The sequence below is a fragment of the Bombina bombina genome, chromosome 7 (assembly GCF_027579735.1).
Source record: "Bombina bombina isolate aBomBom1 chromosome 7, aBomBom1.pri, whole genome shotgun sequence".
Classification (NCBI taxonomy): Eukaryota; Metazoa; Chordata; class Amphibia; order Anura; family Bombinatoridae; genus Bombina; species Bombina bombina.
The window spans coordinates 604,155,782-604,165,304 of record NC_069505.1 but is presented as its reverse complement, the minus strand read 5'-3'; positions in this window follow the sequence as shown (position 1 = coordinate 604,165,304).

Below are 9,523 nucleotides of genomic sequence, written 5' to 3'. Positions count from 1 at the left end.
CAAGGTTTGTCACCTCCTCAAAAGGACGCATGAGCCTACAGGCATTGCGCATTAGCATCCAGTAACGTGGAAAAAAAATCCCCAGCTCCCCAGAGGCTGTCCTAGCACCCCAGTCATACAAATACTCGTTAACAGCTCTTTCTTGTTAGAGCAGGCGGTCGAACATTAGGAGTGTTGAATTCCAACGTGTTGGGCTGTCGCAAATTAAGCGCCTCACTGGCAGGTTGTTTCGACGCTGGATATCGGACAAGTGCGCCATGGCCGTGTAGGAACGCCTAAAATGGCCACACACCTTCCTGGCCTGCTTCAGGACGTCCTGTAAGCCTGGGTACTTAAGCACAAAGCGTTGTACAATCAGATTACACACATGTGCCATGCACGGCACATGTGTCAACTTGCCCAATTTCAATGCCGCCATCAAATTACTTCCATTGTCAGAAACAACCTTGTCAATCTCCAGTTGGTGCAGAGTCAGCCACTGATCCACCTGTGCGTTCAGGGCAGACAGGAGTGCCGGTGCGGTGTGACTCTCTGCTTTGAGGCAAGTCAACCCCAAGACGGCGTGACACTGCCGTATCCGGGATGTTGAATAGTACCTGGGGAGCTGGGGGGTTGCCGTTGATGTGGAGCAAGACGCCGCAGCAGAAGAGCAATCAGCCAAGGAAGAAGTTATGGAAGAGGATGGAGTAGGAGGAGTAGAGGAGGTAGCAGCAGGCCTGCCTGCAAGTCATGGTGGTGTCACCAACTCTTCTGCAGAGCCACACATTCCATGCTTGTCAGCCGCCAGCAGGTTTACCCAATGAGCAGTGTAGGTGATATACCTGCCCTGACCATGCTTTGCAGACCAGCTATCAGTGGACCCTTGCCCCAACGCTGTGTGCCAGACATGCCATTACTTCCTTTTGCACAATCGAGTACAGGTTGGGGATTGCCTTTTGTGAAAAAAAAATTCTGCCGGGTACCTTCCACTGCGGTGTCCCAATAGATACAAATTTTTTGAATGCCTCAGACTCCATTAGCTTGTATGGTAAAAGCTGGCGGGCTAAGAGTTCTGACAAGCCTGCTGTCAGACGCCGGGCAAGGGGGTGGCTTTGGGACATTGGCTTCTTACGCTCAAACATGTCCTTGACAGACACCTGACTGTGGGCAGATAACCAGTAACTGCTACGGAAGAGAGACTGAGTGGCGGATGGTTGAGAGGGGGCAAGGAGGACAGCAGTGTTTGACGTGGATGAAGGTGCTGGAGCAGAAGGAGGATGGCGGCTTGAGTTTGGGTGCTGCTTCTACTCATGTGTTCATCCCATCGGCGTTTGTGATGTGAGACCATGTGCCTTCGCAAAGCAGTTGTACCTAGGTGGGTGTTGGACTTCCCACGACTCAGTTTCTTTTGGCACAGGTTGCAAATGGCATCGCTGTTGTCAGAGGCAGACACACTAAAAAAATGCCACAATGCTGAGCTCTGCAATGACGGCATTCTGGTGGTGGCAACAGCATGCGTTGATTGGCGTGCTGTCTGGCTGACCCCGGGTGCCGATGCATGCTGTCTGACTGTGACTGTGCCACTATCTCCTTGCGACGACCTCCCCCTGCTTCCAACTCGTCTCCTCCTCCTCCTCTCTGTCTCCCCATCTGAACTTTCCCCCTCTTCTTCTTCTCTTCTAGCGGGCACCCACGTGACATCCATGGACACATCATCATCAACCGCTTCACTTGTATCTGACAAATCAACAAAGGAAGCAGCAGCGGGTACAACATCATCATCATCACACCTTACGTCCATGTCTGTAATGCTGCCTGACTGAGACATATCACTGTTATCTACATCCTCTGTCAATGATGGTTGCGCATCACTCATTTCTTCCAACTGATGTGTCAATAACTGCTCTGACAGATCAAGTGAAGTGGCTGTGGTGCTAGTGTTGGTGGTGGCGGCAGGCGGGCGAGTGGCACTGGTCACTTGAGAGGTGCCCGAAGCTATGCTGGAGGTGGATGGTGCGTCAAGGTTATGAGCGGAAGCTGTAGAAGATTGGGTGTCCTGTGTTATAAAGTCAACTATTTCATCAGAACTTTTCGGGTTCATGGTACGTGCCCTAACACTGGGCATTATTCTATGGCCAAAGGGAATCACAGCACCACGACCACAACGGCACCTGCGGGGTGGCCTGCCTCTGCCTGTCATTTTTTTTTTTAAATGTAGACTTACACTACTATTAAACAAAATATGAGTGGTGCCACTGGGCAAGTGGGCACAGTATACGCTGTGAGCCTGAAACAAAAAAGCAGACTGATGTTTCACAATCCAAAAAGTTTATTTTTTTTTAAATGTACACTTACACTACTATTAAACAAGATATGAGTGGTGGCACTGGGCAAGTGGGCACAGTATACGCTGTGAGCCTGAAACAAAAAAGCAGACTGATGGTTCACAATCCAAAAAGTTTATTTTTTTTAAATGTACACTTACACTACTATTAAACAAGAAGATATGAGTGGTGGCACTCAGGATGGAAGTAGGCACAGTATATGCTGGGAGCCTGACACACAGGCTGGCACTAGTGGCAGGCTGGCCTGGAAACTAAAATGAAAAAAACACTAGCAGACTGATGTAAAAAAAAATTGTTAAAAAATGTACACTAATGTTACTAAAGATATGAGTGGTGGCACCGAGGATGGAAGTAGGCACAGTATATGCTGGGAGCCTGACACACAGGCTGGCACTAGGCTGGCCTGGCAACTAAAATTATTAAGGCATCAAGACAAATTAGAACTATTAAAATCATTCAGAAAAATAGATTCACTCACTATGGGGGGAAAAAATATCCTGTTATTTCAAGATTTTTCTACGGAGACGTCTCAAAAAAGGAAGAGCATGGCTCCCATATGTACATTAATGATTCAAAAAGGCATAAAAGCCCGTATGATATATCCAGCTAAAATCATAGTTGAAGAGAATGGTAATAGGCATACATTAAGTAATGTTAATGAGGCAAAAGAATTTATAAACTCTAAATAAATAGCAAATCAGGTAGAGATAGAGTTTCTCAAGACACAGACTATATGCAAAACGTTATAAATATAGTAGGAGCTAATCTTAAAGAAACTTTATCATATGTGTATCTTTTCTTTTTATGTAAGATAACATGTATAAGGGGGGTCCCTTTATGTTTTTTGTTGTTGGGGTTTTTGTTTTTTGTTTTTTCTCTCCCTCTTCTCTTTCTTTTACTATTTCTCCCTCTGTCTTCCAGATAGACACTGTAACTCTAGTACTAACTCTTCCTAGGAAGAGGAAAAAATGGAGAGAAATAAAAAGAAGAGGTTACAATGCTAGATGATTTAAACATACTCTCATGGAATGTGGGTGGCATCACCTCACCGATCAAACGCAAACTTATAATCAGAGAGTTAGGCAAATATAATCCAAGTATTGTTTTCTTACAGGAAACGCATTTAAAGGAATCTGAAATCTCTAAATTAAAATCTAAATGGGTCGGTGAGGTGTTGGCCACTCCGTGTGTAAATAGAAAGTTAGGAGTTGCTATTTTATTAAATAAAAATTTAACATATGAGATCAGTAAGACTGAATTAGATAAAGATGCAAGGTATATGATTATACAGATCCACGTTAATACGGTTAAGCTAGTGCTCTGTAATATCTATGCCCCAAATAAATTTTCGGAAGAATTTTGGGAAAAAATTAAGATCAAATTATTCCCATTTGCATCAGCTAATTTGATTGTAGGGGGTGATTTCAATATGTCTTTATTTCCAGAAGCAGAAAGATTTTCTAAAAAAAATATAAAAGAGCACAATAAATGTGCTAAATATTTTAAAGGTTTTTGCTCTAAACTTAAGCTTTATGATATATGGCGTATTAAAAACCCTGACTTACATACTTTTACATGTGAATCTAAATCACATAAATCTTTCTCGAGAATTGATTTTTTACTGGTAGCTGAATCTCTTTCTATAATGAAGATTGAACCCCAGATAAATAATATTATAGTATCAGACCATGCGATCATCTCATTGTCTTTTCAGACTGGGACTAGGTCTAAATCCGAAAGTCAAACCATCCCCTTCCCACGTTATCTATATAATAACACCAGGTTTTCCTATTGGTTGAAACAGAAGTGGAAAGACTACTGTACGCACAACCTTGCATATCTTAATAAAGTTGAAACTTTTTGGGAAGCATCTAAATCGGTGCTAAGGGGAGAAATTAAATCATATGTAAGTACTAGGAAAAAGAAAGCACTTGCCAGGGAAAGACAATTATCCAATCATGTCAAAAACGCGTATAAGAAGTTCTATAATAATCCATCAGATATAAACTGGGGGAACTACAATAAAGCTAGACAGGAAAGGGATATTGTATTAAAACAAAAATCCCAGGAAGAAGAGCAAAAGATTAATATAAAGTTTAAAGGATTTCATGGCTGCTCGGCCAAATACTTGGCCAGTATAATTAAAAATAGAAAGAAGAAAAATTTTATATTAGCGATTAAAGATGGTGACCAGAGGTGTACAGATTCTAGAGATATCAGCAAGTTATTTATTAATTATTATCAGCAACTTTATACTAACTCTAGTGGTGATAATTTTAACCAAGAAAACTTCTGGTCACAAGTTACAATACCTCAAATCACAGAGGAACAACTGACAGCCCTGAATGCACCCATTACTCTACAAGAGATAGTCAAGGCAATTAACAAGGCTAATTTGAATAAGGCAGCAGGTCCAGACTGTTTACCGGTGGAATACTTGAAAATCTTGGTAGAAGAGGTCAGCCCGATATTAGAAAAAAAAATTAATAGTTACTTTGTACATAATACCCCAATATCTGTTTATTTCTCAGCGGCAAATATTACGTTAATACCAAAAAAAGATAAAAACATGGAAGATCTAGCATCATACAGACCAATATCGGTCTTAAATGCAGACTATAAAATTCTTACATCAATTGTGGCTGCCAGATTTATGAACTGTCTTGATAAAATCATTCATCCGGACCAAACGGGCTTCATGGCATCAAGAAAATCATCAAAAAACATACGTAAAGTTATAACTTTCTTAGATTATATATGGAATATAGGGAAACAAACAAAATTTGATACAGCTTTACTAACACTTGATGCCGAGAAGGCCTTTGATTCAATCGAATGGGAGTACCTTTTCAAAGCACTGGAAAGATTTGGATTTAAAAATCATTCTGTTCATTTTATACATAATCTATATAAGAATCCAATATCTTTCCTCTTAATTAACGGATCATTAACTAAGGCAATCTCACTAAGAAAAGGTACGAGACAGGGCTGTCCACTCTCCTCTTTACTTTTTAATATCGCTCTCGAACCTCTGGCCATCTGGTTAAGACAGGTATGTATAGGGACCCCTATAGTGACACCTGCATTAAAAATTCTTCTATATGCAGATGATATTATTATTTTTTTATATAATACTTCACAGGTAATACCCCTAATTTTAACATGTTTAAATCTTTTTAGTACCTTTTCAGGATATAAAATAAATTACACTAAAAGTGAATTAATGTGGCTTCAGAAGACTAGATATAGTATGCGGGAAATTCCATTTAAAGTTGTTGATACTCTTATATATCTAGGTCTATACCTACATAAAAATCCTCAGAATTGGTATAATCTAAACTATCAAATGCTTATGCAAAAGATCAAGATAAACCTAGAAATCTGGACAGCTTTCCCGCTGTCTATAACAGCAAGAGTTAGCCTAGTAAAAACGATTATTTTCTCACAACTCCTATATCCCTTACAGAATCTCCCTCTGCTTTTAAAAAAATTGGATATTAATAAAATAAATGCTATGTTTAGTAAATTTATCTGGCAGGGTAGGAAACCACGTATCTCTCTCAATAAATTAACTCAAAAACGCAATATGGCGGGTTTTGCATTACCTAATATTAGTCTTTATAATCTGGCCGCTTTGGTTAAAATTGCATTTGATTGGTTAGCAGAAACTAATTGGTTTTCGTCAACTGACCTTGAAAGTTATATGATTTATCCTTATTCACTGAAAGCTATTCTACATAATCCTACGGATGAAATTCCAAAAAATGTACATAATCTAATTTCCATTAACAATGTAGTGATAGCATGGCGCAAATTTTGCCATCTAATTGGAGCAAATCATAGGATATCCGAATATCTTCCAATAAGAGGTAATGCAGAATTTATTCCTGGAATTAGCCAGGCAGTATTTAAAACCTGGGAGGAGAAGGGTTTGAAATTTGTCTATCAAATCCTATTAGACTCTGGCCAGACACATTCATTTGAGTCATTTGTAACGCAATTTGATCTGCCTAGAAATAGTCTGTTTGCTTATTTTCAAATACGACATTTTGTTGATAGAAAGCACTGGGTTCTGGAAAGAAATGATGCATGGTCTGATATTAGAACATATATCCAAAAATTCTCAGGGGGAACCTCGTCAATCTCACTAATATATGATATAATGCTGGCCAAACAAAGTCAAATTTTCTTAGATAAATTATACAATATCTGGATACCTTATTTTACTGACATAAACCCTGAAAAAATAAGGACAAGCTTTTTGGCTTTAGGTAAATGTAAGATATCAATAAATTGGAAAGAATCGCATACAAAACTATTGAATAATTATTTTTATACTCCAGCTAGATTATAAAGAATGTTCCCATTGCAAACATTTCTCTGCCCACGTTGTATGCACCCAAAAGCAGATATCTTGCGTATATTTGGACGCTGTCCAAAGATCAATCAATTCTGGAAAAAAGTTATCTTCTGGCTCAATAAAACCTATAGGGTGGACATCTCTCTTGGTCTAGAAGAGATCATATTTCTTAAAAATCATTCAGATAATAAACCCCTACATGAAAATATATTAAATACAATAATCTTATTGACTAGGTACTTGATATTGAAAGCGTTGAAGGGAAAAACAGCCCCTAGTTTTTCACTTTTTATTAGAGAAGTACAAAACCAAATCATATTCGAATCCTTTCATACGCAATTAACAGGGGAAAAAAAAAAAAATTCTAGCAAGATGGCTCCCTATCATTAAAACATACCCTTGTCAACTTCAAAGATCCATATTGAATCCCTTTCTGAGCTCTGATAGCTTTTCAGAATTAGTGTTATTAGGTGAATTTCCAGCGTCATGGATTTCACTATACAGAGAAGTATACTAATAGTTATTAAAGATCTGTAAGGATATTGCTTTTGAATCATGTTTACGAGCCGGGCCTGGGTTTCTGGGAGACAGGGGGGGAATTCCCTCCTTTTCTTTTTTTTTTTTTTTTTTTTTTCTTCCCTCTGGTGTTTATGTAAGAATGAACCATGTCAAAATTCAGAAGTATGATTACGATATGGAGCGGATGATTATGTTAGTTATAGTCATGTAATCAAACACAGTGTAAAGTGTTTCTTGCAGATTTTCTTACCTTAGTAATATTGTAATATTGTTTGTAGGGTATTGTAATATATGGCAATGGTTGTTATGTTTTTTTTTTTTTCTCTTTTTTTTTTTTTTTTATTATTATTAGGGATATTATTTAAACCTGGGATGATCCTTGTTGATAAATCATGTTTTAGTTATTATGTTAACGGTAACAACCATGGTATCTGTGTTACTTTTTTTTTTTTTTTTTTGTGATTGGTTTTTGTGTGTTTTATATGAATATGTTTTACTTCTTTTTTTGTTATGTTAAAAAATTCAATAAAAATATATTGAAAAAAGGAAGTAGGCACAGTATATGCTGGGAGCCTGACACACAGGCTGGCACTAGGCTGGCCTGGCAACTAAAATTAAATAATACTAGCAGACTGATGTAAAAAAAAAAATTATAAAAAAATTACGCTAATGTTACAACAGATATGAGTGGTGGCACTGAGGATGGAAGTAGGCACAGTATATGCTGGGAGCCTGACACACAGGCTGGCACTAGTGGCAGGCTGGCCTGGCAACTAAAATTAAATAACACTAGCAGACTGATGTAAAAAAAAAATGTTCAAAAATTTACACTAATGTTACAACAGATATGAGTGGTGGCACAGAGCAATTAATCACAGTATATGCTGTGTGCCTGAGAGACCCAGGCCTGATGGAAAAAGAAATTAGGTTACACTAACAAACTAATGTAAAAAAAAATTTAAATTGACAATAATGTTACACCACCAGATATGAGTGGTGGCACAGAGGAATTAATCGCAGTATATGCTTGCTGTGGGCCTGGCACACAGGCCTGATGGCAAATGAAATTAGATTAAACTTGCAATTAGCAAACTAATGTAAAAGGTTTTTTTTTTTTAATTTAAAATAATGTTACACCAGATATGAGTGATGGCACAGAGCAATTAATAACAGTATATGCTGTGTGCCTGAGAGACCCAGGCCTGATGGAAAATGAAATTAGATTACACTAACAAACTAATGTAAATTTGTTTTTGTTTAAATTGACAATAATGTTACACCACCAGATATGAGTGGTGGCAAAGATGTATTAATCACAGTATATGCTTGCTGTGGGCCTGGCACACAGGCCTGATGGAAAATGAAATTAGATTAAACTTGCAATTAGCAAACTAATGTAAAAATTTTTATTTTTTAATTTAAAATAATGTTACATTAGATATGAGTGGTGGCACAGAGCAATTAATAACAGTATATGCTGTGTGCCTGAGAGACCCAGGCCTGATGGAAAATGAAATTAGATTACACTAACAAACTAATGTAAATTAGTTTTTTTTTAAATTGACAATAATGTTACACCACCAGATATGAGTGGTGGCACAGAGGAATTAATTGCAGTATATGCTTGCTGGGGGCCTGGCACACAGGCCTGATGGCAAATGAAATTAGATTAAACTTGCAATTAGCAAACTAATGTAAAAGTTTTTTTTTTTTAAATTTAAAATAATGTTACACCAGATATGAGTGGTGGCACAGAGCAATTAATAACAGTATATGCTGTGTGCCTGAGAGACCCAGGCCTGATGGAAAATGAAATTAGATTATACTAACAAACTAATGTAATTTTTTTTTTTTTTTAATTTACAATAATGTTACGTTACACCACCAGATATGAGTGGTGGCACAGAGGAATTAATCACAGTAATATAAAGAAAGAAAAAGAGGTATCTTGTGGCACACTTAAATGGAAAACTTTATTTTCGATCTGATATTATAGAAAAGGCATTAAGGAGAAAATTAAAATATAACTTTTATTTATTTCTTTAAAACATTTAATGACATGAAAACAAAACATAACATGCTGGATATTACAGAGAATCAGACCAGGAATTAGAGGTGGTAACATTGAAACGACTCTCCTAAGAGAAGAGACAAAATGGATTTTTAGACTTCAGACCATGGCCCCCAAAGGCCTTAATGAACAATTATCTTTTAGTTCATACCTATGAAACTACCATACTCACAGATCACATTGAACCATCCCATATACATGTATGAGAACCACGAAAGATGCCACAAATCATATGTACAATAATGTTGA